At 46.9% G+C, this 25,035-nt stretch overlaps 71 non-coding genes across 71 annotated transcripts; all 71 read right to left on the bottom strand.

The window, feature by feature from the left end:
- Positions 1 to 176: 176 nt before the first annotated feature.
- On the bottom strand, positions 177 to 295 carry LOC145155351 (5S ribosomal RNA). Its single transcript, XR_013735796.1, has one exon. It is a non-coding gene; the product is annotated as a 5S ribosomal RNA (ribosomal RNA).
- A 231-nt stretch (positions 296 to 526) lies between these two features.
- On the bottom strand, positions 527 to 645 carry LOC145152060 (5S ribosomal RNA). The gene has a single exon (XR_013732598.1). It is a non-coding gene; the product is annotated as a 5S ribosomal RNA (ribosomal RNA).
- A 233-nt stretch (positions 646 to 878) lies between these two features.
- On the bottom strand, positions 879 to 997 carry LOC145143659 (5S ribosomal RNA). The gene has a single exon (XR_013724688.1). It is a non-coding gene; the product is annotated as a 5S ribosomal RNA (ribosomal RNA).
- Positions 998 to 1,227: 230 nt separating this feature from the next.
- On the bottom strand, positions 1,228 to 1,346 carry LOC145155113 (5S ribosomal RNA). Its single transcript, XR_013735569.1, has one exon. It is a non-coding gene; the product is annotated as a 5S ribosomal RNA (ribosomal RNA).
- Positions 1,347 to 1,576: 230 nt separating this feature from the next.
- Positions 1,577 to 1,695, bottom strand: LOC145152059 (5S ribosomal RNA). Its single transcript, XR_013732597.1, has one exon. It is a non-coding gene; the product is annotated as a 5S ribosomal RNA (ribosomal RNA).
- A 221-nt stretch (positions 1,696 to 1,916) lies between these two features.
- Positions 1,917 to 2,035, bottom strand: LOC145152058 (5S ribosomal RNA). The gene has a single exon (XR_013732596.1). It is a non-coding gene; the product is annotated as a 5S ribosomal RNA (ribosomal RNA).
- Positions 2,036 to 2,265: 230 nt separating this feature from the next.
- LOC145140662 (5S ribosomal RNA) lies at positions 2,266 to 2,384 on the bottom strand. The gene has a single exon (XR_013722231.1). It is a non-coding gene; the product is annotated as a 5S ribosomal RNA (ribosomal RNA).
- Positions 2,385 to 2,620: 236 nt separating this feature from the next.
- Positions 2,621 to 2,739, bottom strand: LOC145155350 (5S ribosomal RNA). Its single transcript, XR_013735795.1, has one exon. It is a non-coding gene; the product is annotated as a 5S ribosomal RNA (ribosomal RNA).
- Positions 2,740 to 2,971: 232 nt separating this feature from the next.
- Positions 2,972 to 3,090, bottom strand: LOC145152056 (5S ribosomal RNA). Its single transcript, XR_013732593.1, has one exon. It is a non-coding gene; the product is annotated as a 5S ribosomal RNA (ribosomal RNA).
- Positions 3,091 to 3,319: 229 nt separating this feature from the next.
- LOC145152055 (5S ribosomal RNA) lies at positions 3,320 to 3,438 on the bottom strand. Its single transcript, XR_013732592.1, has one exon. It is a non-coding gene; the product is annotated as a 5S ribosomal RNA (ribosomal RNA).
- Positions 3,439 to 3,672: 234 nt separating this feature from the next.
- LOC145155699 (5S ribosomal RNA) lies at positions 3,673 to 3,791 on the bottom strand. The gene has a single exon (XR_013736128.1). It is a non-coding gene; the product is annotated as a 5S ribosomal RNA (ribosomal RNA).
- A 243-nt stretch (positions 3,792 to 4,034) lies between these two features.
- On the bottom strand, positions 4,035 to 4,153 carry LOC145147181 (5S ribosomal RNA). The gene has a single exon (XR_013728093.1). It is a non-coding gene; the product is annotated as a 5S ribosomal RNA (ribosomal RNA).
- Positions 4,154 to 4,383: 230 nt separating this feature from the next.
- LOC145149111 (5S ribosomal RNA) lies at positions 4,384 to 4,502 on the bottom strand. Its single transcript, XR_013729970.1, has one exon. It is a non-coding gene; the product is annotated as a 5S ribosomal RNA (ribosomal RNA).
- Positions 4,503 to 4,734: 232 nt separating this feature from the next.
- LOC145145836 (5S ribosomal RNA) lies at positions 4,735 to 4,853 on the bottom strand. The gene has a single exon (XR_013726791.1). It is a non-coding gene; the product is annotated as a 5S ribosomal RNA (ribosomal RNA).
- Positions 4,854 to 5,075: 222 nt separating this feature from the next.
- Positions 5,076 to 5,194, bottom strand: LOC145146257 (5S ribosomal RNA). The gene has a single exon (XR_013727206.1). It is a non-coding gene; the product is annotated as a 5S ribosomal RNA (ribosomal RNA).
- Positions 5,195 to 5,424: 230 nt separating this feature from the next.
- Positions 5,425 to 5,543, bottom strand: LOC145155362 (5S ribosomal RNA). The gene has a single exon (XR_013735807.1). It is a non-coding gene; the product is annotated as a 5S ribosomal RNA (ribosomal RNA).
- Positions 5,544 to 5,779: 236 nt separating this feature from the next.
- Positions 5,780 to 5,898, bottom strand: LOC145149321 (5S ribosomal RNA). The gene has a single exon (XR_013730171.1). It is a non-coding gene; the product is annotated as a 5S ribosomal RNA (ribosomal RNA).
- Positions 5,899 to 6,129: 231 nt separating this feature from the next.
- LOC145152054 (5S ribosomal RNA) lies at positions 6,130 to 6,248 on the bottom strand. The gene has a single exon (XR_013732591.1). It is a non-coding gene; the product is annotated as a 5S ribosomal RNA (ribosomal RNA).
- A 229-nt stretch (positions 6,249 to 6,477) lies between these two features.
- LOC145154090 (5S ribosomal RNA) lies at positions 6,478 to 6,596 on the bottom strand. The gene has a single exon (XR_013734573.1). It is a non-coding gene; the product is annotated as a 5S ribosomal RNA (ribosomal RNA).
- Positions 6,597 to 6,826: 230 nt separating this feature from the next.
- On the bottom strand, positions 6,827 to 6,945 carry LOC145152053 (5S ribosomal RNA). Its single transcript, XR_013732590.1, has one exon. It is a non-coding gene; the product is annotated as a 5S ribosomal RNA (ribosomal RNA).
- Positions 6,946 to 7,175: 230 nt separating this feature from the next.
- On the bottom strand, positions 7,176 to 7,294 carry LOC145152052 (5S ribosomal RNA). The gene has a single exon (XR_013732589.1). It is a non-coding gene; the product is annotated as a 5S ribosomal RNA (ribosomal RNA).
- A 236-nt stretch (positions 7,295 to 7,530) lies between these two features.
- Positions 7,531 to 7,649, bottom strand: LOC145141383 (5S ribosomal RNA). The gene has a single exon (XR_013722626.1). It is a non-coding gene; the product is annotated as a 5S ribosomal RNA (ribosomal RNA).
- Positions 7,650 to 7,880: 231 nt separating this feature from the next.
- Positions 7,881 to 7,999, bottom strand: LOC145143990 (5S ribosomal RNA). The gene has a single exon (XR_013725013.1). It is a non-coding gene; the product is annotated as a 5S ribosomal RNA (ribosomal RNA).
- Positions 8,000 to 8,228: 229 nt separating this feature from the next.
- LOC145152051 (5S ribosomal RNA) lies at positions 8,229 to 8,347 on the bottom strand. The gene has a single exon (XR_013732587.1). It is a non-coding gene; the product is annotated as a 5S ribosomal RNA (ribosomal RNA).
- Positions 8,348 to 8,579: 232 nt separating this feature from the next.
- Positions 8,580 to 8,698, bottom strand: LOC145155036 (5S ribosomal RNA). Its single transcript, XR_013735497.1, has one exon. It is a non-coding gene; the product is annotated as a 5S ribosomal RNA (ribosomal RNA).
- Positions 8,699 to 8,942: 244 nt separating this feature from the next.
- LOC145146829 (5S ribosomal RNA) lies at positions 8,943 to 9,061 on the bottom strand. Its single transcript, XR_013727755.1, has one exon. It is a non-coding gene; the product is annotated as a 5S ribosomal RNA (ribosomal RNA).
- A 231-nt stretch (positions 9,062 to 9,292) lies between these two features.
- Positions 9,293 to 9,411, bottom strand: LOC145140900 (5S ribosomal RNA). The gene has a single exon (XR_013722332.1). It is a non-coding gene; the product is annotated as a 5S ribosomal RNA (ribosomal RNA).
- Positions 9,412 to 9,641: 230 nt separating this feature from the next.
- Positions 9,642 to 9,760, bottom strand: LOC145145835 (5S ribosomal RNA). The gene has a single exon (XR_013726790.1). It is a non-coding gene; the product is annotated as a 5S ribosomal RNA (ribosomal RNA).
- Positions 9,761 to 9,991: 231 nt separating this feature from the next.
- Positions 9,992 to 10,110, bottom strand: LOC145153526 (5S ribosomal RNA). The gene has a single exon (XR_013734028.1). It is a non-coding gene; the product is annotated as a 5S ribosomal RNA (ribosomal RNA).
- A 229-nt stretch (positions 10,111 to 10,339) lies between these two features.
- On the bottom strand, positions 10,340 to 10,458 carry LOC145152050 (5S ribosomal RNA). The gene has a single exon (XR_013732586.1). It is a non-coding gene; the product is annotated as a 5S ribosomal RNA (ribosomal RNA).
- A 232-nt stretch (positions 10,459 to 10,690) lies between these two features.
- Positions 10,691 to 10,809, bottom strand: LOC145155035 (5S ribosomal RNA). Its single transcript, XR_013735496.1, has one exon. It is a non-coding gene; the product is annotated as a 5S ribosomal RNA (ribosomal RNA).
- A 245-nt stretch (positions 10,810 to 11,054) lies between these two features.
- LOC145144828 (5S ribosomal RNA) lies at positions 11,055 to 11,173 on the bottom strand. The gene has a single exon (XR_013725830.1). It is a non-coding gene; the product is annotated as a 5S ribosomal RNA (ribosomal RNA).
- A 231-nt stretch (positions 11,174 to 11,404) lies between these two features.
- LOC145140893 (5S ribosomal RNA) lies at positions 11,405 to 11,523 on the bottom strand. The gene has a single exon (XR_013722330.1). It is a non-coding gene; the product is annotated as a 5S ribosomal RNA (ribosomal RNA).
- A 230-nt stretch (positions 11,524 to 11,753) lies between these two features.
- Positions 11,754 to 11,872, bottom strand: LOC145147847 (5S ribosomal RNA). The gene has a single exon (XR_013728736.1). It is a non-coding gene; the product is annotated as a 5S ribosomal RNA (ribosomal RNA).
- A 230-nt stretch (positions 11,873 to 12,102) lies between these two features.
- LOC145155788 (5S ribosomal RNA) lies at positions 12,103 to 12,221 on the bottom strand. Its single transcript, XR_013736216.1, has one exon. It is a non-coding gene; the product is annotated as a 5S ribosomal RNA (ribosomal RNA).
- A 236-nt stretch (positions 12,222 to 12,457) lies between these two features.
- LOC145139665 (5S ribosomal RNA) lies at positions 12,458 to 12,576 on the bottom strand. Its single transcript, XR_013721969.1, has one exon. It is a non-coding gene; the product is annotated as a 5S ribosomal RNA (ribosomal RNA).
- Positions 12,577 to 12,804: 228 nt separating this feature from the next.
- LOC145155994 (5S ribosomal RNA) lies at positions 12,805 to 12,923 on the bottom strand. The gene has a single exon (XR_013736421.1). It is a non-coding gene; the product is annotated as a 5S ribosomal RNA (ribosomal RNA).
- Positions 12,924 to 13,153: 230 nt separating this feature from the next.
- LOC145152049 (5S ribosomal RNA) lies at positions 13,154 to 13,272 on the bottom strand. Its single transcript, XR_013732585.1, has one exon. It is a non-coding gene; the product is annotated as a 5S ribosomal RNA (ribosomal RNA).
- Positions 13,273 to 13,502: 230 nt separating this feature from the next.
- LOC145139653 (5S ribosomal RNA) lies at positions 13,503 to 13,621 on the bottom strand. The gene has a single exon (XR_013721966.1). It is a non-coding gene; the product is annotated as a 5S ribosomal RNA (ribosomal RNA).
- A 228-nt stretch (positions 13,622 to 13,849) lies between these two features.
- Positions 13,850 to 13,968, bottom strand: LOC145152569 (5S ribosomal RNA). Its single transcript, XR_013733101.1, has one exon. It is a non-coding gene; the product is annotated as a 5S ribosomal RNA (ribosomal RNA).
- Positions 13,969 to 14,198: 230 nt separating this feature from the next.
- On the bottom strand, positions 14,199 to 14,317 carry LOC145153631 (5S ribosomal RNA). The gene has a single exon (XR_013734130.1). It is a non-coding gene; the product is annotated as a 5S ribosomal RNA (ribosomal RNA).
- Positions 14,318 to 14,550: 233 nt separating this feature from the next.
- LOC145152048 (5S ribosomal RNA) lies at positions 14,551 to 14,669 on the bottom strand. Its single transcript, XR_013732584.1, has one exon. It is a non-coding gene; the product is annotated as a 5S ribosomal RNA (ribosomal RNA).
- A 231-nt stretch (positions 14,670 to 14,900) lies between these two features.
- Positions 14,901 to 15,019, bottom strand: LOC145152047 (5S ribosomal RNA). Its single transcript, XR_013732583.1, has one exon. It is a non-coding gene; the product is annotated as a 5S ribosomal RNA (ribosomal RNA).
- Positions 15,020 to 15,252: 233 nt separating this feature from the next.
- On the bottom strand, positions 15,253 to 15,371 carry LOC145139651 (5S ribosomal RNA). The gene has a single exon (XR_013721965.1). It is a non-coding gene; the product is annotated as a 5S ribosomal RNA (ribosomal RNA).
- A 228-nt stretch (positions 15,372 to 15,599) lies between these two features.
- LOC145152568 (5S ribosomal RNA) lies at positions 15,600 to 15,718 on the bottom strand. The gene has a single exon (XR_013733100.1). It is a non-coding gene; the product is annotated as a 5S ribosomal RNA (ribosomal RNA).
- Positions 15,719 to 15,948: 230 nt separating this feature from the next.
- LOC145153630 (5S ribosomal RNA) lies at positions 15,949 to 16,067 on the bottom strand. The gene has a single exon (XR_013734129.1). It is a non-coding gene; the product is annotated as a 5S ribosomal RNA (ribosomal RNA).
- Positions 16,068 to 16,300: 233 nt separating this feature from the next.
- Positions 16,301 to 16,419, bottom strand: LOC145153467 (5S ribosomal RNA). The gene has a single exon (XR_013733974.1). It is a non-coding gene; the product is annotated as a 5S ribosomal RNA (ribosomal RNA).
- Positions 16,420 to 16,649: 230 nt separating this feature from the next.
- Positions 16,650 to 16,768, bottom strand: LOC145153786 (5S ribosomal RNA). The gene has a single exon (XR_013734278.1). It is a non-coding gene; the product is annotated as a 5S ribosomal RNA (ribosomal RNA).
- Positions 16,769 to 17,001: 233 nt separating this feature from the next.
- LOC145144832 (5S ribosomal RNA) lies at positions 17,002 to 17,120 on the bottom strand. Its single transcript, XR_013725835.1, has one exon. It is a non-coding gene; the product is annotated as a 5S ribosomal RNA (ribosomal RNA).
- A 228-nt stretch (positions 17,121 to 17,348) lies between these two features.
- On the bottom strand, positions 17,349 to 17,467 carry LOC145152567 (5S ribosomal RNA). The gene has a single exon (XR_013733099.1). It is a non-coding gene; the product is annotated as a 5S ribosomal RNA (ribosomal RNA).
- A 230-nt stretch (positions 17,468 to 17,697) lies between these two features.
- LOC145153629 (5S ribosomal RNA) lies at positions 17,698 to 17,816 on the bottom strand. The gene has a single exon (XR_013734128.1). It is a non-coding gene; the product is annotated as a 5S ribosomal RNA (ribosomal RNA).
- Positions 17,817 to 18,049: 233 nt separating this feature from the next.
- Positions 18,050 to 18,168, bottom strand: LOC145145477 (5S ribosomal RNA). Its single transcript, XR_013726448.1, has one exon. It is a non-coding gene; the product is annotated as a 5S ribosomal RNA (ribosomal RNA).
- A 231-nt stretch (positions 18,169 to 18,399) lies between these two features.
- Positions 18,400 to 18,518, bottom strand: LOC145144827 (5S ribosomal RNA). The gene has a single exon (XR_013725829.1). It is a non-coding gene; the product is annotated as a 5S ribosomal RNA (ribosomal RNA).
- A 231-nt stretch (positions 18,519 to 18,749) lies between these two features.
- LOC145148181 (5S ribosomal RNA) lies at positions 18,750 to 18,868 on the bottom strand. The gene has a single exon (XR_013729079.1). It is a non-coding gene; the product is annotated as a 5S ribosomal RNA (ribosomal RNA).
- Positions 18,869 to 19,099: 231 nt separating this feature from the next.
- Positions 19,100 to 19,218, bottom strand: LOC145145834 (5S ribosomal RNA). The gene has a single exon (XR_013726789.1). It is a non-coding gene; the product is annotated as a 5S ribosomal RNA (ribosomal RNA).
- Positions 19,219 to 19,448: 230 nt separating this feature from the next.
- Positions 19,449 to 19,567, bottom strand: LOC145154583 (5S ribosomal RNA). The gene has a single exon (XR_013735052.1). It is a non-coding gene; the product is annotated as a 5S ribosomal RNA (ribosomal RNA).
- Positions 19,568 to 19,803: 236 nt separating this feature from the next.
- On the bottom strand, positions 19,804 to 19,922 carry LOC145152044 (5S ribosomal RNA). The gene has a single exon (XR_013732581.1). It is a non-coding gene; the product is annotated as a 5S ribosomal RNA (ribosomal RNA).
- Positions 19,923 to 20,152: 230 nt separating this feature from the next.
- Positions 20,153 to 20,271, bottom strand: LOC145154582 (5S ribosomal RNA). Its single transcript, XR_013735051.1, has one exon. It is a non-coding gene; the product is annotated as a 5S ribosomal RNA (ribosomal RNA).
- A 236-nt stretch (positions 20,272 to 20,507) lies between these two features.
- LOC145139648 (5S ribosomal RNA) lies at positions 20,508 to 20,626 on the bottom strand. Its single transcript, XR_013721964.1, has one exon. It is a non-coding gene; the product is annotated as a 5S ribosomal RNA (ribosomal RNA).
- Positions 20,627 to 20,855: 229 nt separating this feature from the next.
- On the bottom strand, positions 20,856 to 20,974 carry LOC145146989 (5S ribosomal RNA). The gene has a single exon (XR_013727908.1). It is a non-coding gene; the product is annotated as a 5S ribosomal RNA (ribosomal RNA).
- A 229-nt stretch (positions 20,975 to 21,203) lies between these two features.
- On the bottom strand, positions 21,204 to 21,322 carry LOC145152043 (5S ribosomal RNA). Its single transcript, XR_013732580.1, has one exon. It is a non-coding gene; the product is annotated as a 5S ribosomal RNA (ribosomal RNA).
- A 229-nt stretch (positions 21,323 to 21,551) lies between these two features.
- LOC145140370 (5S ribosomal RNA) lies at positions 21,552 to 21,670 on the bottom strand. Its single transcript, XR_013722150.1, has one exon. It is a non-coding gene; the product is annotated as a 5S ribosomal RNA (ribosomal RNA).
- Positions 21,671 to 21,903: 233 nt separating this feature from the next.
- On the bottom strand, positions 21,904 to 22,022 carry LOC145139647 (5S ribosomal RNA). The gene has a single exon (XR_013721963.1). It is a non-coding gene; the product is annotated as a 5S ribosomal RNA (ribosomal RNA).
- A 228-nt stretch (positions 22,023 to 22,250) lies between these two features.
- On the bottom strand, positions 22,251 to 22,369 carry LOC145155660 (5S ribosomal RNA). Its single transcript, XR_013736089.1, has one exon. It is a non-coding gene; the product is annotated as a 5S ribosomal RNA (ribosomal RNA).
- Positions 22,370 to 22,600: 231 nt separating this feature from the next.
- On the bottom strand, positions 22,601 to 22,719 carry LOC145154428 (5S ribosomal RNA). The gene has a single exon (XR_013734899.1). It is a non-coding gene; the product is annotated as a 5S ribosomal RNA (ribosomal RNA).
- A 230-nt stretch (positions 22,720 to 22,949) lies between these two features.
- On the bottom strand, positions 22,950 to 23,068 carry LOC145153628 (5S ribosomal RNA). The gene has a single exon (XR_013734127.1). It is a non-coding gene; the product is annotated as a 5S ribosomal RNA (ribosomal RNA).
- Positions 23,069 to 23,300: 232 nt separating this feature from the next.
- LOC145154263 (5S ribosomal RNA) lies at positions 23,301 to 23,419 on the bottom strand. Its single transcript, XR_013734743.1, has one exon. It is a non-coding gene; the product is annotated as a 5S ribosomal RNA (ribosomal RNA).
- Positions 23,420 to 23,664: 245 nt separating this feature from the next.
- Positions 23,665 to 23,783, bottom strand: LOC145148561 (5S ribosomal RNA). The gene has a single exon (XR_013729440.1). It is a non-coding gene; the product is annotated as a 5S ribosomal RNA (ribosomal RNA).
- Positions 23,784 to 24,013: 230 nt separating this feature from the next.
- LOC145140887 (5S ribosomal RNA) lies at positions 24,014 to 24,132 on the bottom strand. Its single transcript, XR_013722329.1, has one exon. It is a non-coding gene; the product is annotated as a 5S ribosomal RNA (ribosomal RNA).
- A 230-nt stretch (positions 24,133 to 24,362) lies between these two features.
- On the bottom strand, positions 24,363 to 24,481 carry LOC145145833 (5S ribosomal RNA). Its single transcript, XR_013726788.1, has one exon. It is a non-coding gene; the product is annotated as a 5S ribosomal RNA (ribosomal RNA).
- A 231-nt stretch (positions 24,482 to 24,712) lies between these two features.
- Positions 24,713 to 24,831, bottom strand: LOC145152042 (5S ribosomal RNA). The gene has a single exon (XR_013732579.1). It is a non-coding gene; the product is annotated as a 5S ribosomal RNA (ribosomal RNA).
- Positions 24,832 to 25,035: the final 204 nt, after the last annotated feature.

The following is a 25,035-nucleotide window of genomic DNA, read 5'->3' as shown; positions in this document are numbered from 1 at the left end:
CGTACGCGAGGCGTGGGACCCACGAGACCGATCGGCTCCGTTCCAAAAATACGAAAACCATCAACCATGAACCATGAAGCGGAGGCCACCCGAGCATAGAAATAGCAAGAAAGAAAAAAAAACAAAAAAAAAACCGCACGTAAAATCTAAAAAAACGCAAACGGGCAACGAAAAAAGGGGTGCAACACGAGGACTTCCCAGGGGGTCACCCATCCTAGTACTACTCTCGCCCAAGCACGCTTAACTGCGGAGTTCTGATGGAATCCGGTGCATTAGTGCTGGTATGATCGCACCCGAAATACTATTCATGATTATTGCTTTTATGTCTTAAAAGACGCAGAACCTCCTTTGTTTTCGTACGCGAGGCGTGGGACCCACGTGACCGATCGGCTCCGTTCCAAAAATACGAAAACCATGAACCATGAAGCGGAGGCCACCCGAGCATAGAAATAGCAAGAAAGAAAAAAAAAACAAAAAAAAAAACCGCACGTAAAATCTAAAAAAACGCAAACGGGCAACGAAAAAAGGGGTGCAACACGAGGACTTCCCAGGGGGTCACCCATCCTAGTACTACTCTCGCCCAAGCACGCTTAACTGCGGAGTTCTGATGGGATCCGGTGCATTAGTGCTGGTATGATCGCACCCGAAATACTATCCATGCTTATTGCTTTTATGTCTTAAAAGACGCAGAACCTCCTTTGTTTTCGTAAGCGAGGCGTGGGACCCACGTGACCGATCGGCTCCGTTCCAAAAATACGAAAACCATGAACCATGAAGCGGAGGCCACCCGAGCATAGAAATAGCAAGAAAGAAAAAAAAACAAAAAAAAAAAAACCGCACGTAAAATCTAAAAAAACGCAAACGGGCAACGAAAAGAGGGGGTGCAACACGAGGACTTCCCAGGGGGTCACCCATCCTAGTACTACTCTCGCCCAAGCACACTTAACTGCGGAGTTCTGATGGGATCCGGTGCATTAGTGCTGGTATGATCCCACCCGAAATATTATCCATGCTTATTGCTTTTATGTCTTAAAAGACGCAGAACCTCCTTTGTTTTCGTACGCGAGGCGTGGGACCCACGTGACCGATCGGCTCCGTTCCAAAAATACGAAAACCATGAACCATGAAGCGGAGGCCACCCGAGCATAGAAATAGCAAGAAAGAAAAAAAAACAAAAAAAAACCGCACGTAAAATCTAAAAAAAACGCAAACAGGCAACGAAAAAGGGGGGTGCAACACGAGGACTTCCCAGGGGGTCACCCATCCTAGTACTACTCTCGCCCAAGCACGCTTAACTGCAGAGTTCTGATGGGATCCGGTGCATTAGTGCTGGTATGATCGCACCCGAAATACTATCCATGCTTATTGCTTTTATGTCTTAAAAGACGCAGAACCTCCTTTGTTTTTGTAAGCGAGGCGTGGGACCCACGTGACCGATCGGCTCCGTTCCAAAAATTCGAAAACCATGAACCATGAAGCGGAGGCCACCCGAGCATAGAAATAGCAAGAAAGAAAAAAAAACAAAAAAAAACCGCACGTAAAATCTAAAAAAAACGCAAACGGGCAACGAAAAAGGGGGGTGCAACACGAGGACTTCCCAGGGGGTCACCCATCCTAGTACTACTCTCGCCCAAGCACGCTTAACTGCGGAGTTCTGATGGGATCCGGTGCATTAGTGCTGGTATGATCGCACCCGAAATACTATCCATGCTTATTGCTTTTATGTCTTAAAAGACGCAGAACCTCCTTTGTTTTCGTACGCGAGGCGTGGGACCCACGTGACCGATCGGCTCCGTTCCAAAAATACGAAAACCATCAACCATGAAGCGGAGGCCACCCGAGCATAGAAACAGCAAGAAAGAAAAAAAAAACCGCACGTAAAATCTAAAAAAAACGCAAACGGGCAACGAAAAAGGGGGGTGCAACACGAGGACTTCCCAGGGGGTCACCCATCCTAGTACTACTCTCGCCCAAGCACGCTTAACTGCGGAGTTCTGATGGGATCCGGTGCATTAGTGCTGGTATGATCGCACCCGAAATACTATTCATGATTATTGCTTTTATGTCTTAGAAGACGCAGAACCTCCTTTGTTTTCGTACGCGAGGCGTGGGACCCACGAGACCGATCGGCTCCGTTCCAAAAATACGAAAACCATGAACCATGAAGCGGAGGCCACCCGAGCATAGAAATAGCAAGAAAGAAAAAAAAACAAAAAAAAACCGCACGTAAAATCTAAAAAAAACGCAAACGGGCAACGAAAAAGGGGGGTGCAACACGAGGACTTCCCAGGGGGTCACCCATCCTAGTACTACTCTCGCCCAAGCAAGCTTAACTGCGGAGTTCTGATGGGATCCGGTGCATTAGTGCTGGTATGATCGCACCCGAAATACTATCCATGCTTATTGCTTTTATGTCTTAAAAGACGCAGAACCTCCTTTGTTTTCGTACGCGAGGCGTGGGACCCACGAGACCGATCGGCTCCGTTCCAAAAATACGAAAACCATCAACCATGAACCATGAAGCGGAGGCCACCCGAGCATAGAAATAGCAAGAAAGAAAAAAAAACAAAAAAAAAACCGCACGTAAAATCTAAAAAAACGCAAACGGGCAACGAAAAAAGGGGTGCAACACGAGGACTTCCCAGGGGGTCACCCATCCTAGTACTACTCTCGCCCAAGCACGCTTAACTGCGGAGTTCTGATGGAATCCGGTGCATTAGTGCTGGTATGATCGCACCCGAAATACTATTCATGATTATTGCTTTTATGTCTTAAAAGACGCAGAACCTCCTTTGTTTTCGTACGCGAGGCGTGGGACCCACGTGACCGATCGGCTCCGTTCCAAAAATACGAAAACCATGAACCATGAAGCGGAGGCCACCCGAGCATAGAAATAGCAAGAAAGAAAAAAAAAAACAAAAAAAAAAACCGCACGTAAAATCTAAAAAAACGCAAACGGGCAACGAAAAAAGGGGTGCAACACGAGGACTTCCCAGGGGGTCACCCATCCTAGTACTACTCTCGCCCAAGCACGCTTAACTGCGGAGTTCTGATGGGATCCGGTGCATTAGTGCTGGTATGATCGCACCCGAAATACTATCCATGCTTATTGCTTTTATGTCTTAAAAGACGCAGAACCTCCTTTGTTTTCGTAAGCGAGGCGTGGGACCCACGTGACCGATCGGCTCCGTTCCAAAAATACGAAAACCATGAACCATGAAGCGGAGGCCACCCGAGCATAGAAATTGCAAGAAAGAAAAAAAAACAAAAAAAAACCGCACGTAAAATCTAAAAAAAACGCAAACAGGCAACGAAAAAGGGGGTGCAACACGAGGACTTCCCAGGGGGTCACCCATCCTAGTACTACTCTCGCCCAAGCACGCTTAACTGCGGAGTTCTGATGGGATCCGGTGCATTAGTGCTGGTATGATCGCACCCGAAATACTATCCATGCTTATTGCTTTTATGTCTTAAAAGACGCAGAACCTCCTTTGTTTTCGTACGCGAGGCGTGGGACCCACGTGACCGATTGGCTCCGTTCCAAAAATACGAAAACCATCAACCATGAAGCGGAGGCCACCCGAGCATAGAAACAGCAAGAAAGAAAAAAAAACAAAAAAAAAAAAACAGCACGTAAAATCTAAAAAAAACGCAAACGGGCAACGAAAAAGGGGGATGCAACACGAGGACTTCCCAGGGGGTCACCCATCCTAGTACTACTCTCGCCCAAGCACGCTTAACTGCGGAGTTCTGATGGGATCCGGTGCATTAGTGCTGGTATAATCGCACCCGAAATACTATCCATGCTTATTGCTTTTATGTCTTAAAAGACGCAGAACCTCCTTTGTTTTCGTACGCGAGGCGTGGGACCCACGAGACCGATCGGCTCCGTTCCAAAAATACGAAAACCATGAACCATGAACCATGAACCATGAAGCGGAGGCCACCCGAGCATAGAAATAGCAAGAAAGAAAAAAAAACAAAAAAAAAACCGCACGTAAAATCTAAAAAAACGCAAACGGGCAACGAAAAAAGGGGTGCAACACGAGGACTTCCCAGGGAGTCACCCATCCTAGTACTACTCTCGCCCAAGCACGCTTAACTGCGGAGTTCTGATGGAATCCGGTGCATTAGTGCTGGTATGATCGCACCTGAAATACTATTCATGATTATTGCTTTTATGTCTTAAAAGACGCAGAACCTCCTTTGTTTTCGTACGCGAGGCGTGGGACCCACGTGACCGATCGGCTCCGTTCCAAAAATACGAAAACCATGAACCATGAAGCGGAGGCCACCCGAGCATAGAAATAGCAAGAAAGAAAAAAAACAAAAAAAAACCGCACGTAATAATCTAAAAAAAACGCAAACAGGCAACGAAAAAGGGGGGTGCAACACGAGGACTTCCCAGGGGGTCACCCATCCTAGTACTACTCTCGTTCAAGCACGCTTAACAGCGGAGTTCTGATGAGATCCGGTGCATTAGTGCTGGTATGATCGCACCCGAAATACTATCCATGCTTATTGCTTTTATGTCTTAAAAGACGCAGCACCTCCTTTGTTTTCGTAAGCGAGGCGTGGGACCCACGTGACCGATCGGCTCCGTTCCAAAAATACGAAAACCATGAACCATGAAGCGGAGGCCACCCGAGCATAGAAATAGCAAGAAAGAAAAAAAAACAAAAAAAAAAACCGCACGTAAAATCTAAAAAAAACGCAAACAGGCAACGAAAAAGGGGGGTGCAACACGAGGACTTCCCAGGGGGTCACCCATCCTAGTACTACTCTCGCCCAAGCACACTTAACTGCGGACTTCTGATGGGATCCGGTGCATTAGTGCTGGTATGATCGCACCCGAAATACTATCCATGCTTATTGCTTTTATGTCTTAAAAGACGCAGAACCTCCTTTGTTTTCGTACGCGAGGCGTGGGACCCACGTGACCGATCGGCTCCGTTGCAAAAATACGAAAACCACGAACCATGAAGCGGAGGCCACCCGAGCATAGAAACAGCAAGAAAGAAAAAAAAAAACCGCACGTAAAATCTAAAAAAAACGCAAACGGGCAACGAAAAAGGGGGGTGCAACACGAGGACTTCCCAGGGGGTCACCCATCCTAGTACTACTCTCGCCTAAGCACGCTTAACTGCGGAGTTCTGATGGGATCTGGTGCATTAGTGCTGGTATGATCGCACCCGAAATACTATTCATGATTATTGCTTTTATGTCTTAAAAGACGCAGAACCTCCTTTGTTTTCGTACGCGAGGCGTGGGACCCACGAGACCGATCGGCTCCGTTCCAAAAATACGAAAACCATGAACCATGAAGCGGAGGCCACCCGAGCATAGAAATAGCAAGAAAGAAAAAAAAACAAAAAAAAACCGCACGTAAAATCTAAAAAAAACGCAAACGGGCAACGAAAAAGGGGGGTGCAACACGAGGACTTCCCAGGGGGTCACCCATCCTAGTACTACTCTCGCCCAAGCACGCTTAACTGCGGAGTTCTGATGGGATCCGGTGCATTAGTGCTGGTATGATCGCATCCGAAATACTATCCATGCTTATTGCTTTTATGTCTTAAAAGACGCAGAACCTCCTTTGTTTTCGTACGCGAGGCGTGGGACCCACGAGACCGATCGGCTCCGTTCCAAAAATACGAAAACCATCAACCATGAACCATGAAGCGGAGGCCACCCGAGCATAGAAATAGCAAGAAAGAAAAAAAAACAAAAAAAAAACCGCACGTAAAATCTAAAAAAACGCAAACGGGCAACGAAAAAAGGGGTGCAACACGAGGACTTCCCAGGGGGTCACCCATCCTAGTACTACTCTCGCCCAAGCACGCCTAACTGCGGGGTTCTGATGGAATCCGGTGCATTAGTGCTGGTATGATCGCACCCAAAATACTATTCATGATTATTGCTTTTATGTCTTAAAAGACGCAGAACCTCCTTTGCTTTCGTACGCGAGGCGTGGGACCCACGTGACCGATCGGCTCCGTTCCAAAAATACGAAAACCATGAACCATGAAGCGGAGGCCACCCGAGCATAGAAATAGCAAGAAAGAAAAAAAAAACAAAAAAAAAAACCGCACGTAAAATCTAAAAAAACGCAAACGGGCAACGAAAAAAGGGGTGCAACACGAGGACTTCCCAGGGGGTCACCCATCCTAGTACTACTCTCGCCCAAGCACGCTTAACTGCGGAGTTCTGATGGGATCCGGTGCATTAGTGCTGGTATGATCGCACCCAAAATACTATCCATGCTTATTGCTTTTATGTCTTAAAAGACGCAGAACCTCCTTTGTTTTCGTAAGCGAGGCGTGGGACCCACGTGACCGATCGGCTCCGTTCCAAAAATACGAAAACCATGAACCATGAAGCGGAGGCCACCCGAGCATAGAAATAGCAAGAAAGAAAAAAAAACAAAAAAAAACCGCACGTAAAATCTAAAAAAACGCAAACGGGCAACGAAAAAGGGGGGTGCAACACGAGGACTTCCCAGGGGGTCACCCATCCTAGTACTACTCTCGCCCAAGCACACTTAACTGCGGAGTTCTGATGGGATCCGGTGCATTAGTGCTGGTATGATCGCACCCGAAATACTATTCATGATTATTGCTTTTATGTCTTAAAAGACGCAGAACCTCCTTTGTTTTCGTACGCGAGGCGTGGGACCCACGTGACCGATCGGCTCCGTTCCAAAAATACGAAAACCATGAACCATGAAGCGGAGGCCACCCGAGCATAGAAATAGCAAGAAAGAAAAAAAAAACAAAAAAAAAACCGCACGTAAAATCTAAAAAAACGCAAACGGGCAACGAAAAAAGGGGTGCAACACGAGGACTTCCCAGGGGGTCACCCATCCTAGTACTACTCTCGCCCAAGCACGCTTAACTGCGGAGTTCTGATGGGATCCGGTGCATTAGTGCTGGTATGATCGCACCCGAAATACTATCCATGCTTATTGCTTTTATGTCTTAAAAGACTCAGAACCTCCTTTGTTTTCGTAAGCGAGGCGTGGGACCTACGTGACCGATCGGCTCCGTTCCAAAAATACGAAAACCATGAACCATGAAGCGGAGGCCACCCGAGCATAGAAATAGCAAGAAAGAAAAAAAAACAAAAAAAAACCGCACGTAAAATCTAAAAAAAACGCAAACGGGCAACGAAAAAGGGGGGTGCAACACGAGGACTTCCCAGGGGGTCACCCATCCTAGTACTACTCTCGCCCAAGCACGCTTAACTGCGGAGTTCTGATGGGATCCGGTGCATTAGTGCTGGTATGATCGCACCCGAAATACTATCCATGCTTATTGCTTTTATGTCTTAAAAGACGCAGAACCTCCTTTGTTTTCGTACGCGAGGCGTGGGACCCACGAGACCGATCGGCTCCGTTCCAAAAATACGAAAACCATCAACCATGAACCATGAAGCGGAGGCCACCCGAGCATAGAAATAGCAAGAAAGAAAAAAAAACAAAAAAAAAACCGCACGTAAAATCTAAAAAAACGCAAACGGGCAACGAAAAAAGGGGTGCAACACGAGGACTTCCCAGGGGGTTACCCATCCTAGTACTACTCTCGCCCAAGCACGCTTAACTGCGGAGTTCTGATGGAATCCGGTGCATTAGTGCTGGTATGATCGCACCCGAAATACTATTCATGATTATTGCTTTTATGTCTTAAAAGACGCAGAACCTCCTTTGTTTTCGTACGCGAGGCGTGGGACCCACGTGACCGATCGGCTCCGTTCCAAAAATACGAAAACCATGAACCATGAAGCGGAGGCCACCCGAGCATAGAAATAGCAAGAAAGAAAAAAAAACAAAAAAAAACCGCACGTAAAATCTAAAAAAAACGCAAACAGGCAACGAAAAAGGGGGGGTGCAACACGAGGACTTCCTAGGGGGTCACCCATCCTAGTACTACTCTCGCCCAAGCACGCTTAACTGCGGAGTTCTGATGGGATCCGGTGCATTAGTGCTGGTATGATCGCACCTGAAATACTATCCATGCTTATTGCTTTTATGTCTTAAAAGACGCAGAACCTCCTTTGTTTTCGTAAGCGAGGCGTGGGACCCACGTGACCGATCGGCTCCGTTCCAAAAATACGAAAACCATGAACCATGAAGCGGAGGCCACCCGAGCATAGAAATAGCAAGAAAGAAAAAAAAACAAAAAAAAAACGCACGTAAAATCTAAAAAAAACGCAAACAGGCAACGAAAAAGGGGGTGCAACACGAGGACTTCCCAGGGGGTCACCCATCCTAGTACTACTCTCGCCCAAGCACGCTTAACTGCGGAGTTCTGATGGGATCCGGTGCATTAGTGCTGGTATGATCGCACCCGAAATACTATCCATGCTTATTGCTTTTATGTCTTAAAAGACGCAGAACCTCCTTTGTTTTCGTACGCGAGGCGTGGGACCCACGTGACCGATTGGCTCCGTTCCAAAAATACGAAAACCATCAACCATGAAGCGGAGGCCACCCGAGCATAGAAACAGCAAGAAAGAAAAAAAAACAAAAAAAAAAACAGCACGTAAAATCTAAAAAAAACGCAAACGGGCAACGAAAAAGGGGGGTGCAACACGAGGACTTCCCAGGGGGTCACCCATCGTAGTACTACTCTCGCCCAAGCACGCTTAACTGCGGAGTTCTGATGGGATCCGGTGCATTAGTGCTGGTATAATCGCACCCGAAATACTATCCATGCTTATTGCTTTTATGTCTTAAAAGACGCAGAACCTCCTTTGTTTTCGTACGCGAGGCGTGGGACCCACGAGACCGATCGGCTCCGTTCCAAAAATACGAAAACCATGAACCATGAACCATGAACCATGAAGCGGAGGCCACCCGAGCATAGAAATAGCAAGAAAGAAAAAAAAACAAAAAAAAAAACCGCACGTAAAATCTAAAAAAACGCAAACGGGCAACGAAAAAAGGGGTGCAACACGAGGACTTCCCAGGGAGTCACCCATCCTAGTACTACTCTCGTCCAAGCACGCTTAACTGCGGAGTTCTGATGGAATCCGGTGCATTAGTGCTGGTATGATCGCACCCGAAATACTATTCATGATTATTGCTTTTATGTCTTAAAAGACGCAGAACCTCCTTTGTTTTCGTACGCGAGGCGTGGGACCCACGTGACCGATCGGCTCCGTTCCAAAAATACGAAAACCATGAACCATGAAGCGGAGGCCACCCGAGCATAGAAATAGCAAGAAAGAAAAAAAAACAAAAAAAAACCGCACGTAAAAATCTAAAAAAAACGCAAACAGGCAACGAAAAAGGGGGGTGCAACACGAGGACTTCCCAGGGGGTCACCCATCCTAGTACTACTCTCGCCCAAGCACGCTTAACTGCAGAGTTCTGATGAGATCCGGTGCATTAGTGCTGGTATGATCGCACCCGAAATACTATCCATGCTTATTGCTTTTATGTCTTAAAAGACGCAGAACCTCATTTGTTTTCGTAAGCGAGGCGTGGGACCCACGTGACCGATCGGCTCCGTTCCAAAAATACGAAAACCATGAACCATGAAGCGGAGGCCACCCGAGCATAGAAATAGCAAGAAAGAAAAAAAAACAAAAAAAAACCGCACGTAAAATCTAAAAAAAACGCAAACAGGCAACGAAAAAGGGGGGTGCAACACGAGGACTTCCCAGGGGGTCACCCATCCTAGTACTACTCTCGCCCAAGCACACTTAACTGCGGACTTCTGATGGGATCCGGTGCATTAGTGCTGGTATGATCGCACCCGAAATACTATCCATGCTTATTACTTTTATGTCTTAAAAGACGCAGAACCTCCTTTGTTTTCGTACGCGAGGCGTGGGACCCACGTGACCGATCGGCTCCGTTCCAAAAATACGAAAACCATGAACCATGAAGCGGAGGCCACCCGAGCATAGAAATTGCAAGAAAGAAAAAAAAAACAAAAAAAAACCGCACGTAAAATCTAAAAAAAACGCAAACAGGCAACGAAAAAGGGGGGTGCAACACGAGGACTTCCCAGGGGGTCACCCATCCTAGTACTAATCTCGCCCAAGCACGCTTAACTGCGGAGTTCTGATGGGATCCGGTGCATTAGTGCTGGTATGATCGCACCCGAAATACTATCCATGCTTATTGCTTTTATGTCTTAAAAGACGCAGAACCTCCTTTGTTTTCGTAAGCGAGGCGTGGGACCCACGTGACCGATCGGCTCCGTTCCAAAAATACGAAAACCATGAACCATGAAGCGGAGGCCACCCGAGCATAGAAATAGCAAGAAAGAAAAAAAAACAAAAAAAAACCGCACGTAAAATCTAAAAAAAACGCAAACAGGCAACGAAAAAGGGGGTGCAACACGAGGACTTCCCAGGGGGTCACCCATCCTAGTACTACTCTCGCCCAAGCACGCTTAACTGCGGAGTTCTGATGGGATCCGGTGCATTAGTGCTGGTATGATCGCACCCGAAATACTATCCATGCTTATTGCTTTTATGTCTTAAAAGACGCAGAACCTCCTTTGTTTTCGTACGCGAGGCGTGGGACCCACGTGACCGATTGGCTCCGTTCCAAAAATACGAAAACCATCAACCATGAAACGGAGGCCACCCGAGCATAGAAACAGCAAGAAAGAAAAAAAAAACAAAAAAAAAACAGCACGTAAAATCTAAAAAAAACGCAAACGGGCAACGAAAAAGGGGGGTGCAACACGAGGACTTCCCAGGGGGTCACCCATCGTAGTACTACTCTCGCCCAAGCACGCTTAACTGCGGAGTTCTGATGGGATCCGGTGCATTAGTGCTGGTATAATCGCACCCGAAATACTATCCATGCTTATTGCTTTTATGTCTTAAAAGACGCAGAACCTCCTTTGTTTTCGTACGCGAGGCGTGGGACCCACGAGACCGATCGGCTCCGTTCCAAAAATACGAAAACCATGAACCATGAACCATGAACCATGAAGCGGAGGCCACCCGAGCATAGAAATAGCAAGAAAGAAAAAAAAACAAAAAAAAAAAACCGCACGTAAAATCTAAAAAAACGCAAACGGGCAACGAAAAAAGGGGTGCAACACGAGGACTTCCCAGGGAGTCACCCATCCTAGTACTACTCTCGCCCAAGCACGCTTAACTGCGGAGTTCTGATGGAATCCGGTGCATTAGTGCTGGTATGATCGCACCCGAAATACTATTCATGATTATTGCTTTTATGTCTTAAAAGACGCAGAACCTCCTTTGTTTTCGTACGCGAGGCGTGGGACCCACGTGACCGATCGGCTCCGTTCCAAAAATACGAAAACCATGAACCATGAAGCGGAGGCCACCCGAGCATAGAAATAGCAAGAAAGAAAAAAAAACAAAAAAAAACCGCACGTAAAAATCTAAAAAAAACGCAAACAGGCAACGAAAAAGGGGGGTGCAACACGAGGACTTCCCAGGGGGTCACCCATCCTAGTACTACTCTCGCCCAAGCACGCTTAACTGCAGAGTTCTGATGAGATCCGGTGCATTAGTGCTGGTATGATCGCACCCGAAATACTATCCATGCTTATTGCTTTTATGTCTTAAAAGACGCAGAACCTCATTTGTTTTCGTAAGCGAGGCGTGGGACCTACGTGACCGATCGGCTCCGTTCCAAAAATACGAAAACCATGAACCATGAAGCGGAGGCCACCCGAGCATAGAAATAGCAAGAAAGAAAAAAAAACAAAAAAAAACCGCACGTAAAATCTAAAAAAAACGCAAACAGGCAACGAAAAAGGGGGGTGCAACACGAGGACTTCCCAGGGGGTCACCCATCCTAGTACTACTCTCGCCCAAGCACACTTAACTGCGGACTTCTGATGGGATCCGGTGCATTAGTGCTGGTTTGATCGCACCCGAAATACTATCCATGCTTATTACTTTTATGTCTTAAAAGACGCAGAACCTCCTTTGTTTTCGTACGCGAGGCGTGGGACCCACGTGACCGATCGGCTCCGTTGCAAAAATACGAAAACCATGAACCATGAAGCGGAGGCCACCCGAGCATAGAAATAGCAAGAAAGAAAAAAAAACAAAAAAAAAACCGCACGTAAAATCTAAAAAAACGCAAACGGGCAACGAAAAAGGGGGGTGCAACACGAGGACTTCCCAGGGGGTCACCCATCCTAGTACTACTCTCACCCAAGCACGCTTAACTGCGGAGTTCTGATGGGATCCGGTGCATTAGTGCTGGTATGATCGCACCCGAAATACTATCCATGTTTATTGCTTTTATGTCTTAAAAGACGCAGAACCTCCTTTGTTTTCGTACGCGAGGCGTGGGACCCACGTGACCGATCGGCTCCGTTCCAAAAATACGAAAACCATGAACCATGAACCATGAAGCGGAGGCCACCCGAGCATAGAAATAGCAAGAAAGAAAAAAAAACAAAAAAAAAACCGCACGTAAAATCTAAAAAAACGCAAACGGGCAACGAAAAAAGGGGTGCAACACGAGGACTTCCCAGGGGGTCACCCATCCTAGTACTACTCTCGCCCAAGCACGCTTAACTGCGGAGTTCTGATGGGATCCGGTGCATTAGTGCTGGTATGATCACAACCGAAATACTATTCATGATTATTGCTTTTATGTCTTAAAAGACGCAGAACCTCCTTTGTTTTCGTACGCGAGGCGTGGGACCCACGAGACCGATCGGCTCCGTTCCAAAAATACGAAAACCATTACCCATGAAGCGGAGGCCACCCGAGAATAGAAATAGCAAGAAAGAAAAAAAAACAAAAAAAAACCGCACGTAAAATCTAAAAAAACGCAAACGGGCAACGAAAAAAGGGGTGCAACACGAGGACTTCCCAGGGGGTCACCCATCCCAGTACTACTCTCGCCCAAGCACGCTTAACTGCGGAGTTCTGATGGGATCTGGTGCATTAGTGCTGGTATGATCGCACCCGAAATACTATCCATGCTTATTGCTTTTATGTCTTAAAAGACGCAGAACCTCCTTTGTTTTCGTACGCGAGGCGTGGGACCCACGTGACCGATCGGCTCCGTTCCAAAAATACGAAAACCATGAACCATGAAGCGGAGGCCACCCGAGCATAGAAATAGCAAGAAAGAAAAAAAAACAAAAAAAAACCGCACGTAAAATCTAAAAAAAACGCAAACAGGCAACGAAAAAGGGGGGTGCAACACGAGGACTTCCCAGGGGGTCACCCATCCTAGTACTACTCTCGCCCAAGCACGCTTAACTGCGGAGTTCTGATGGGATCCGGTGCATTAGTGCTGGTATGATCGCACCCGAAATACTATCCATGCTTATTGCTTTTATGTCTTAAAAGACGCAGAACCTCCTTTGTTTTCGTACGCGAGGCGTGGGACCCACGTGACCGATTGGCTCCGTTCCAAAAATACGAAAACCATCAACCATGAAGCGGAGGCCACCCGAGCATAGAAACAGCAAGAAAGAAAAAAAAACAAAAAAAAAACAGCACGTAAAATCTAAAAAAAACGCAAACGGGCAACGAAAAAGGGGGTGCAACACGAGGACTTCCCAGGGGGTCACCCATCCTAGTACTACTCTCGCCCAAGCACGCTTAACTGCGGAGTTCTGATGGGATCCGGTGCATTAGTGCTGGTATGATCACAACCGAAATACTATTCATGATTATTGCTTTTATGTCTTAAAAGACGCAGAACCTCCTTTGTTTTCGTACGCGAGGCGTGGGACCCACGAGACCGATCGGCTCCGTTCCAAAAATACGAAAACCATGAACCATGAAGCGGAGGCCACCCGAGCATAGAAATAGCAAGAAAGAAAAAAAAACAAAAAAAAACCGCACGTAAAATCTAAAAAAACGCAAACGGGCAACGAAAAAAGGGGTGCAACACGAGGACTTCCCAGGGGGTCACCCATCCCAGTACTACTCTCGCCCAAGCACGCTTAACTGCGGAGTTCTGATGGGATCCGGTGCATTAGTGCTGGTATGATCGCACCCGAAATACTATCCATGCTTATTGCTTTTATGTCTTAAAAGACGCAGAACCTCCTTTGTTTTCGTACGCGAGGCGTGGGACCCACGTGACCGATCGGCTCCGTTCCAAAAATACGAAAACCATGAACCATGAAGCGGAGGCCACCCGAGCATAGAAATAGCAAGAAAGAAAAAAAAACAAAAAAAAACCGCACGTAAAATCTAAAAAAAACGCAAACAGGCAACGAAAAAGGGGGGTGCAACACGAGGACTTCCCAGGGGGTCACCCATCCTAGTACTACTCTCGCCCAAGCACGCTTAACTGCGGAGTTCTAATGGGATCCGGTGCATTAGTGCTGGTATGATCGCACCCGAAATACTATTCATGCTTATTGCTTTTATGTCTTAAAAGACGCAGAACCTCCTTTGTTTTCGTACGCGAGGCGTGGGACCCACGTGACCGATTGGCTCCGTTCCAAAAATACGAAAACCATCAACCATGAAGCGGAGGCCACCCGAGCATAGAAACAGCAAGAAAGAAAAAAAAACAAAAAAAAAAACAGCACGTAAAATCTAAAAAAAACGCAAACGGGCAACGAAAAAGGGGGGGTGCAACACGAGGACTTCCCAGGGGGTCACCCATCCTAGTACTACTCTCGCCCAAGCACGCTTAACTGCGGAGTTCTGATGGGATCCGGTGCATTAGTGCTGGTATGATCGCACCCGAAATACTATCCATGCTTATTGCTTTTATGTCTTAAAAGACGCAGAACCTCCTTTGTTTTCGTACGCGAGGCGTGGGACCCACGTGACCGATCGGCTCCGTTCCAAAAATACGAAAACCATGAACCATGAAGCGGAGGCCACCCGAGCATAGAAATAGCAAGAAAGAAAAAAAAAACAAAAAAAAACCGCACGTAAAATCTAAAAAAAACGCAAACAGGCAACGAAAAAGGGGGGTGCAACACGAGGACTTCCCAGGGGGTCACCCATCCTAGTACTACTCTCGCCCAAGCACGCTTAACTGCGGAGTTCTGATGGGATCCGGTGCATTAGTGCTGGTATGATCGCACCCGAAATACTATCCATGCTTATTGCTTTTATGTCTTAAAAGACGCAGAACCTCCTTTGTTTTCGTACGCGAGGCGTGGGACCCACGTGACCGATTGGCTCCGTTCCAAAAATACGAAAACCATCAACCATGAAGCGGAGGCCACCCGAGCATAGAAACAGCAAGAAAGAAAAAAAAACAAAAAAAAAAAACAGCACGTAAAATCTAAAAAAAACGCAAACGGACAACGAAAAAGGGGGGTGCAACACGAGGACTTCCCAGGGGGTCACCCATCCTAGTACTACTCTCGCCCAAGCACGCTTAACTGCGGAGTTCTGATGGGATCCGGTGCATTAGTGCTGGTATGATCACAACCGAAATACTATTCATGATTATTGCTTTTATGTCTTAAAAGACGCAGAACCTCCTTTGTTTTCGTACGCGAGGCGTGGGACCCACGAGACCGATCGGCTCCGTTCCAAAAATACGAAAACCATGAACCATGAAGCGGAGGCCACCCGAGCATAGAAATAGCAAGAAAGAAAAAAAAACAAAAAAAAACCGCACGTAAAATCTAAAAAAACGCAAACGGGCAACGAAAAAAGGGGTGCAACACGAGGACTTCCCAGGGGGTCACCCATCCCAGTACTACTCTCGCCCAAGCACGCTTAACTGCGGAGTTCTGATGGGATCCGGTGCATTAGTGCTGGTATGATCGCACCCGAAATACTATCCATGCTTATTGCTTTTATGTCTTAAAAGACGCAGAACCTCCTTTGTTTTCGTACGCGAGGCGTGGGACCCACGTGACCGATCGGCTCCGTTCCAAAAATACGAAAACCATGAACCATGAAGCGGAGGCCACCCGAGCATAGAAATAGCAAGAAAGAAAAAAAAACAAAAAAAAACCGCACGTAAAATCTAAAAAAAACGCAAACAGGCAACGAAAAAGGGGGGTGCAACACGAGGACTTCCCAGGGGGTCACCCATCCTAGTACTACTCTCGCCCAAGCACGCTTAACTGCGGAGTTCTAATGGGATCCGGTGCATTAGTGCTGGTATGATCGCACCCGAAATACTATTCATGCTTATTGCTTTTATGTCTTAAAAGACGCAGAACCTCCTTTGTTTTCGTACGCGAGGCGTGGGACCCACGTGACCGATTGGCTCCGTTCCAAAAATACGAAAACCATCAACCATGAAGCGGAGGCCACCCGAGCATAGAAACAGCAAGAAAGAAAAAAAAACAAAAAAAAAAACAGCACGTAAAATCTAAAAAAAACGCAAACGGGCAACGAAAAAGGGGGGGTGCAACACGAGGACTTCCCAAGGGGTCACCCATCCTAGTACTACTCTCGCCCAAGCACGCTTAACTGCGGAGTTCTGATGGGATCCGGTGCATTAGTGCTGGTATGATCGCACCCGAAATACTATCCATGCTTATTGCTTTTATGTCTTAAAAGACGCAGAACCTCCTTTGTTTTCGTACGCGAGGCGTGGGACCCACGTGACCGATCGGCTCCGTTCCAAAAATACGAAAACCATGAACCATGAAGCGGAGGCCACCCGAGCATAGAAATAGCAAGAAAGAAAAAAAAACAAAAAAAAACCGCACGTAAAATCTAAAAAAAACGCAAACAGGCAACGAAAAAGGGGGGTGCAACACGAGGACTTCCCAGGGGGTCACCCATCCTAGTACTACTCTCGCCCAAGCACGCTTAACTGCGGAGTTCTGACGGGATCCGGTGCATTAGTGCTGGTATGATCGCACCCGAAATACTATCCATGCTTATTGCTTTTATGTCTTAAAAGACGCAGAACCTCCTTTGTTTTCGTACGCGAGGCGTGGGACCCACGTGACCGATTGGCTCCGTTCCAAAAATACGAAAACCATCAACCATGAAGCGGAGGCCACCCGAGCATAGAAACAGCAAGAAAGAAAAAAAAAACAAAAAAAAAAACAGCACGTAAAATCTAAAAAAAACGCAAACGGGCAACGAAAAAGGGGGGTGCAACACGAGGACTTCCCAGGGGGTCACCCATCCTAGTACTACTCTCGCCCAAGCACACTTAACTGCGGAGTTCTGATGGGATCCGGTGCATTAGTGCTGGTATGATCACAACCGAAATACTATTCATGATTATTGCTTTTATGTCTTAAAAGACGCAGAACCTCCTTTGTTTTCGTACGCGAGGCGTGGGACGCACGAGACCGATCGGCTCCGTTCCAAAAATACGAAAACCATGAACCATGAAGCGGAGGCCACCCGAGCATAGAAATAGCAAGAAAGAAAAAAAAACAAAAAAAAACCGCACGTAAAATCTAAAAAAACGCAAACGGGCAACGAAAAAAGGGGTGCAACACGAGGACTTCCCAGGGGGTCACCCATCCCAGTACTACTCTCGCCCAAGCACGCTTAACTGCGGAGTTCTGATGGGATCCGGTGCATTAGTGCTGGTATGATCGCACCCGAAATACTATCCATGCTTATTGCTTTTATGTCTTAAAAGACGCAGAACCTCCTTTGTTTTCGTACGCGAGGCGTGGGACCCACGTGACCGATCGGCTCCGTTCCAAAAATACGAAAACCATGAACCATGAAGCGGAGGCCACCCGAGCATAGAAATAGCAAGAAAGAAAAAAAAACAAAAAAAAACCGCACGTAAAATCTAAAAAAAACGCAAACAGGCAACGAAAAAGGGGGGTGCAACACGAGGACTTCCCAGGGGGTCACCCATCCTAGTACTACTCTCGCCCAAGCACGCTTAACTGCGGAGTTCTAATGGGATCCGGTGCATTAGTGCTGGTATGATCGCACCCGAAATACTATTCATGCTTATTGCTTTTATGTCTTAAAAGACGCAGAACCTCCTTTGTTTTCGTACGCGAGGCGTGGGACCCACGTGACCGATTGGCTCCGTTCCAAAAATACGAAAACCATCAACCATGAAGCGGAGGCCACCCGAGCATAGAAACAGCAAGAAAGAAAAAAAAACAAAAAAAAAAACAGCACGTAAAATCTAAAAAAAACGCAAACGGGCAACGAAAAAGGGGGGGTGCAACACGAGGACTTCCCAGGGGGTCACCCATCCTAGTACTACTCTCGCCCAAGCACGCTTAACTGCGGAGTTCTGATGGGATACGGTGCATTAGTGCTGGTATGATCGCACCCGAAATACTATCCATGCTTATTGCTTTTATGTCTTAAAAGACGCAGAACCTCCTTTGTTTTCGTACGCGAGGCGTGGGACCCACGAGACCGATCGGCTCCGTTCCAAAAATACGAAAACCATGAACCATGAAGCGGAGGCCACCCGAGCATAGAAATAGCAAGAAAGAAAAAAAAACAAAAAAAAAAAACCGCACGTAAAATCTAAAAAAACGCAAACGGGAAACGAAAAAAGGGGTGCAACACGAGGACTTCCCAGGGAGTCACCCATCCTAGTACTACTCTCGCCCAAGCACGCTTAACTGCGGAGTTCTGATGGAATCCGGTGCATTAGTGCTGGTATGATCGCACCCGAAATACTATTCATGATTATTGCTTTTATGTCTTAAAAGACGCAGAACCTCCTTTGTTTTCGTACGCGAGGCGTGGGACCCACGTGACCGATCGGCTCCGTTCCAAAAATACGAAAACCATGAACCATGAAGCGGAGGCCACCCGAGCATAGAAATAGCAAGAAAGAAAAAAAAAACAAAAAAAAACCGCACGTAAAATCTAAAAAAAACGCAAACAGGCAACGAAAAAGGGGGGTGCAACAGGAGGACTTCCCAGGGGGTCACCCATCCTAGTACTACTCTCGCCCAAGCACGCTTAACTGCGGAATTCTGATGGGATCCGGTGCATTAGTGCTGGTATGATCGCACCCGAAATACTATCCATGCTTATTGCTTTTATGTCTTAAAAGACGCAGAACCTCCTTTGTTTTCGTAAGCGAGGCGTGGGACCCACGTGACCGATCGGCTCCGTTCCAAAAATACGAAAACCATGAACCATGAAGCGGAGGCCACCCGAGCATAGAAATAGCAAGAAAGAAAAAAAAACAAAAAAAAACCGCACGTAAAATCTAAAAAAAAACGCAAACAGGCAACGAAAAAGGGGGGTGCAACACGAGGACTTCCCAGGGGGTCACCCATCCTAGTACTACTCTCGCCCAAGCACACTTAACTGCGGACTTCTGATGGGATCCGGTGCATTAGTGCTGGTATGATCGCACCCGAAATACTATCCATGCTTATTGCTTTTATGTCTTAAAAGACGTAGAACCTCCTTTGTTTTCGTACGCGAGGCGTGGGACTTACGTGACCGATCGGCTCCGTTGCAAAAATACGAAAACCATGAACCATGAAGCGGAGGCCACCCGAGCATAGAAATAGCAAGAAAGAAAAAAAAACAAAAAAAAAAACGCACGTAAAATCTAAAAAAACGCAAACGGGCAACGAAAAAGGGGGGTGCAACACGAGGACTTCCCAGGGGGTCACCCATCCTAGTACTACTCTCGCCCAAGCACGCTTAACTGCGGAGTTCTGATGGGATCCAGTGCATTAGTGCTGGTATGATCGCACCCGAAATACTATCCATGTTTATTGCTTTTATGTCTTAAAAGACGCAGAACCTCCTTTGTTTTCGTACGCGAGGCGTGGGACCCACGTGACCGATCGGCTCCGTTCCAAAAATACGAAAACCATGAACCATGAACCATGAAGCGGAGGCCACCCGAGCATAGAAATAGCAAGAAAGAAAAAAAAACAAAAAAAAAACCGCACGTAAAATCGAAAAAAACGCAAACGGGCAACGAAAAAAGGGGTGCAACACGAGGACTTCCCAGGGGGTCACCCATCCTAGTACTACTCTCGCCCAAGCACGCTTAACTGCGGAGTTCTGATGGGATCCGGTGCATTAGTGCTGGTATGATCGCACCCGAAATACTATCCATGCTTATTGCTTTTATGTCTTAAAAGACGCAGAACCTCCTTTGTTTTCGTACGCGAGGCGTGGGACCCACGTGACCGATCGGCTCCGTTGCAAAAATACGAAAACCATGAACCATGAAGCGGAGGCCACCCGAGCATAGAAATAGCAAGAAAGAAAAAAAAACAAAAAAAAAAACGCACGTAAAATCTAAAAAAACGCAAACGGGCAACGAAAAAGGGGGGTGCAACACGAGGACTTCCCAGGGGGTCACCCATCCTAGTACTACTCTCGCCCAAGCACGCTTAACTGCGGAGTTCTGATGGGATCCAGTGCATTAGTGCTGGTATGATCGCACCCGAAATACTATCCATGTTTATTGCTTTTATGTCTTAAAAGACGCAGAACCTCCTTTGTTTTCGTACGCGAGGCGTGGGACCCACGTGACCGATCGGCTCCGTTCCAAAAATACGAAAACCATGAACCATGAACCATGAAGCGGAGGCCACCCGAGCATAGAAATAGCAAGAAAGAAAAAAAAACAAAAAAAAAACCGCACGTAAAATCGAAAAAAACGCAAACGGGCAACGAAAAAAGGGGTGCAACACGAGGACTTCCCAGGGGGTCACCCATCCTAGTACTACTCTCGCCCAAGCACGCTTAACTGCGGAGTTCTGATGGGATCCGGTGCATTAGTGCTGGTATGATCACAACCGAAATACTATTCATGATTATTGCTTTTATGTCTTAAAAGACGCAGAACCTCCTTTGTTTTCGTACGCGAGGCGTGGGACCCACGAGACCGATCGGCTCCGTTCCAAAAATACGAAAACCATGAACCATGAAGCGGAGGCCACCCGAGCATAGAAATAGCAAGAAAGAAAAAAAAACAAAAAAAAAACCGCACGTAAAATCTAAAAAAACGCAAACGGGCAACGAAAAAAGGGTTGCAACACGAGGACTTACCAGGGGGTCACCCATCCTAGTACTACTCTCGCCCAAGCACGCTTAACTGCGGAGTTCTGATGGGATCCGGTGCATTAGTGCTGGTATGATCGCACCCGAAATACTATCCATGCTTATTTCTTTTATGTCTTAAAAGACGCAGAACCTCCTTTTTTTCGTACGCGAGACGTGGGACCCACGAGACCGATCGGCTCCGTTCCAAAAATACGAAAACCATGAACCATGAAGCGGAGGCCACCCGAGCATAGAAATAGCAAGAAAGAAAAAAAAACAAAAAAAAAAACCGCACTTAAAATCTAAAAAAACGCAAACGGGCAACGAAAAAAGGGGTGCAACACGAGGACTTCCCAGGGGGTCACCCATCCTAGTACTACTCTCGCCCAAGCACGCTTAACTGCGGAGTTCTGATGGGATCCGGTGCATTAGTGCTGGTATGATCGCACCCGAAATACTATCCATGCTTATTGCTTTTATGTCTTAAAAGACGCAGAACCTCCTTTGTTTTCGTAAGCGAGGCGTGGGACCCACGTGAGCGATCGGCTCCGTTCCAAAAATACGAAAACCATGAACCATGAAGCGGAGGCCACCCGAGCATAGAAATAGCAAGAAAGAAAAAAAAACAAAAAAAAACCGCACGTAAAATCTAAAAAAAACGCAAACAGGCAACGAAAAAGGGGGTGCAACACGAGGACTTCCCAGGGGGTCACCCATCCTAGTACTACTCTCGCCCAAGCACGCTTAACTGCGAAGTTCTAATGGGATCCGGTGCATTAGTGCTGGTATGATCGCACCCGAAATACTATCCATGCTTATTGCTTTTATGTCTTAAAAGACGCAGAACCTCCTTTGTTTTCGTACGCGAGGCGTGGGACCCACGTGACCGATTGGCTCCGTTCCAAAAATACGAAAACCATCAACCATGAAGCGGAGGCCACCCGAGCATAGAAACAGCAAGAAAGAAAAAAAAAAAAAAAAAAAAAACAGCACGTAAAATCTAAAAAAAACGCAAACGGGCAACGAAAAAGGGGGGTGCAACACGAGGACTTCCCAGGGGGTCACCCATCCTAGTACTACTCTCGCCCAAGCACGCTTAACTGCGGAGTTCTGATGGGATCCGGTGCATTAGTGCTGGTATGATCACAACCGAAATACTATTCATGATTATTGCTTTTATGTCTTAAAAGACGCAGAACCTCCTTTGTTTTCGTACGCGAGGCGTGGGACCCACGAGACCGATCGGCTCCGTTCCAAAAATACGAAAACCATGAACCATGAAGCGGAGGCCACCCGAGCATAGAAATAGCAAGAAAGAAAAAAAAACAAAAAAAAACCGCACGTAAAATCTAAAAAAACGCAAACGGGCAACGAAAAAAGGGGTGCAACACGAGGACTTCCCAGGGGGTCACCCATCCCAGTACTACTCTCGCCCAAGCACGCTTAACTGCGGAGTTCTGATGGGATCCGGTGCATTAGTGCTGGTATGATCGCAACCGAAATACTATCCATGCTTATTGCTTTTATGTCTTAAAAGACGCAGAACCTCCTTTGTTTTCGTACGCGAGGCGTGGGACCCACGTGACCGATCGGCTCCGTTCCAAAAATACGAAAACCATGAACCATGAAGCGGAGGCCACCCGAGCATAGAAATAGCAAGAAAGAAAAAAAAACAAAAAAAAAACCGCACGTAAAATCTAAAAAAAACGCAAACAGGCAACGAAAAAGGGGGGTGCAACACGAGGACTTCCCAGGTGGTCACCCATCCTAGTACTACTCTCGCCCAAGCACGCTTAACTGCGGAGTTCTGATGGGATCCGGTGCATTAGTGCTGGTATGATCGCACCCGAAATACTATCCATGCTTATTGCTTTTATGTCTTAAAAGACGCAGAACCTCCTTTGTTTTCGTAAGCGAGGCGTGGGACCCACGTGACCGATCAGCTCCGTTCCAAAAATACGAAAACCATGAACCATGAAGCGGAGGCCACCCGAGCATAGAAATAGCAAGAAAGAAAAAAAAACAAAAAAAAACCGCACGTAAAATCTAAAAAAAACGCAAACAGGCAACGAAAAAGGGGGGTGCAACACGAGGACTTCCCAGGGGGTCACCCATCCTAGTACTACTCTCGCCCAAGCACGCTTAACTGCGGAGTTCTAATGGGATCCGGTGCATTAGTGCTGGTATGATCGCACCCAAAATACTATCCATGCTTATTGCTTTTATGTCTTAAAAGACGCAGAACCTCCTTTGTTTTCGTACGCGAGGCGTGGGACCCACGTGACCGATTGGCTCCGTTCCAAAAATACGAAAACCATCAACCATGAAGCGGAGGCCACCCGAGCATAGAAACAGCAAGAAAGAAAAAAAAACAAAAAAAAAAACAGCACGTAAAATCTAAAAAAAACGCAAACGGGCAACGAAAAAGGGGGGTGCAACACGAGGACTTCCCAGGGGGTCACCCATCCTAGTACTACTCTCGCCCAAGCACGCTTAACTGCGGAGTTCTGATGGGATCCGGTGCATTAGTGCTGGTATAATCGCACCCGAAATACTATCCATGCTTATTGCTTTTATGTCTTAAAAGACGCAGAACCTCCTTTGTTTTCGTACGCGAGGCGTGGGACCCACGAGACCGATCGGCTCCGTTCCAAAAATACGAAAACCATGAACCATGAACCATGAACCATGAAGCGGAGGCCACCCGAGCATAGAAATAGCAAGAAAGAAAAAAAAACAAAAAAAAAAAACCGCACGTAAAATCTAAAAAAACGCAAACGGGCAACGAAAAAAGGGGTGCAACACGAGGACTTCCCAGGGAGTCACCCATCCTAGTACTACTCTCGTCCAAGCACGCTTAACTGCGGAGTTCTGATGGAATCCGGTGCATTAGTGCTGGTATGATCGCACCTGAAATACTATTCATGATTATTGCTTTTATGTCTTAAAAGACGCAGAACCTCCTTTGTTTTCGTACGCGAGGCGTGGGACCCACGTGACCGATCGGCTCCGTTCCAAAAATACGAAAACCATGAACCATGAAGCGGAGGCCACCCGAGCATAGAAATAGCAAGAAAGAAAAAAAAACAAAAAAAAACCGCACGTAAAAATCTAAAAAAAACGCAAACAGGCAACGAAAAAGGGGGTGCAACACGAGGACTTCCCAGGGGGTCACCCATCCTAGTACTACTCTCGCCCAAGCACGCTTAACTGCAGAGTTCTGATGAGATCCGGTGCATTAGTGCTGGTATGATCGCACCCGAAATACTATCCATGCTTATTGCTTTTATGTCTTAAAAGACGCAGAACCTCATTTGTTTTCGTAAGCGAGGCGTGGGACCCACGTGACCGATCGGCTCCGTTCCAAAAATACGAAAACCATGAACCATGAAGCGGAGGCCACCCGAGCATAGAAATAGCAAGAAAGAAAAAAAAACAAAAAAAAACCGCACGTAAAATCTAAAAAAAACGCAAACAGGCAACGAAAAAGGGGGGTGCAACACGAGGACTTCCCAGGGGGTCACCCATCCTAGTACTACTCTCGCCCAAGCACACTTAACTGCGGACTTCTGATGGGATCCGGTGCATTAGTGCTGGTATGATCGCACCCGAAATACTATCCATGCTTATTACTTTTATGTCTTAAAAGACGCAGAACCTCCTTTGTTTTCGTACGCGAGGCGTGGGACCCACGTGACCGATCGGCTCCGTTCCAAAAATACGAAAACCATGAACCATGAAGCGGAGGCCACCCGAGCATAGAAATTGCAAGAAAGAAAAAAAAAACAAAAAAAAACCGCACGTAAAATCTAAAAAAAACGCAAACAGGCAACGAAAAAGGGGGGTGCAACACGAGGACTTCCCAGGGGGTCACCCATCCTAGTACTACTCTCGCCCAAGCACGCTTAACTGCGGAGTTCTGATGGGATCCGGTGCATTAGTGCTGGTATGATCGCACCCGAAATACTATCCATGCTTATTGCTTTTATGTCTTAAAAGACGCAGAACCTCCTTTGTTTTCGTAAGCGAGGCGTGGGACCCACGTGACCGATCGGCTCCGTTCCAAAAATACGAAAACCATGAACCATGAAGCGGAGGCCACCCGAGCATAGAAATAGCAAGAAAGAAAAAAAAACAAAAAAAAACCGCACGTAAAATCTAAAA

The sequence above is a fragment of the Lactuca virosa genome, chromosome 1, assembly GCF_052849685.1.
Source record: "Lactuca virosa cultivar CGN04683 chromosome 1, Lactuca_virosa_CGN04683_v6, whole genome shotgun sequence".
NCBI lineage: Eukaryota > Viridiplantae > Streptophyta > Magnoliopsida > Asterales > Asteraceae > Lactuca > Lactuca virosa.
The sequence above is the reverse complement of the archived record's forward strand: the minus strand, read 5'-3'. Positions and strand labels throughout refer to the sequence as shown.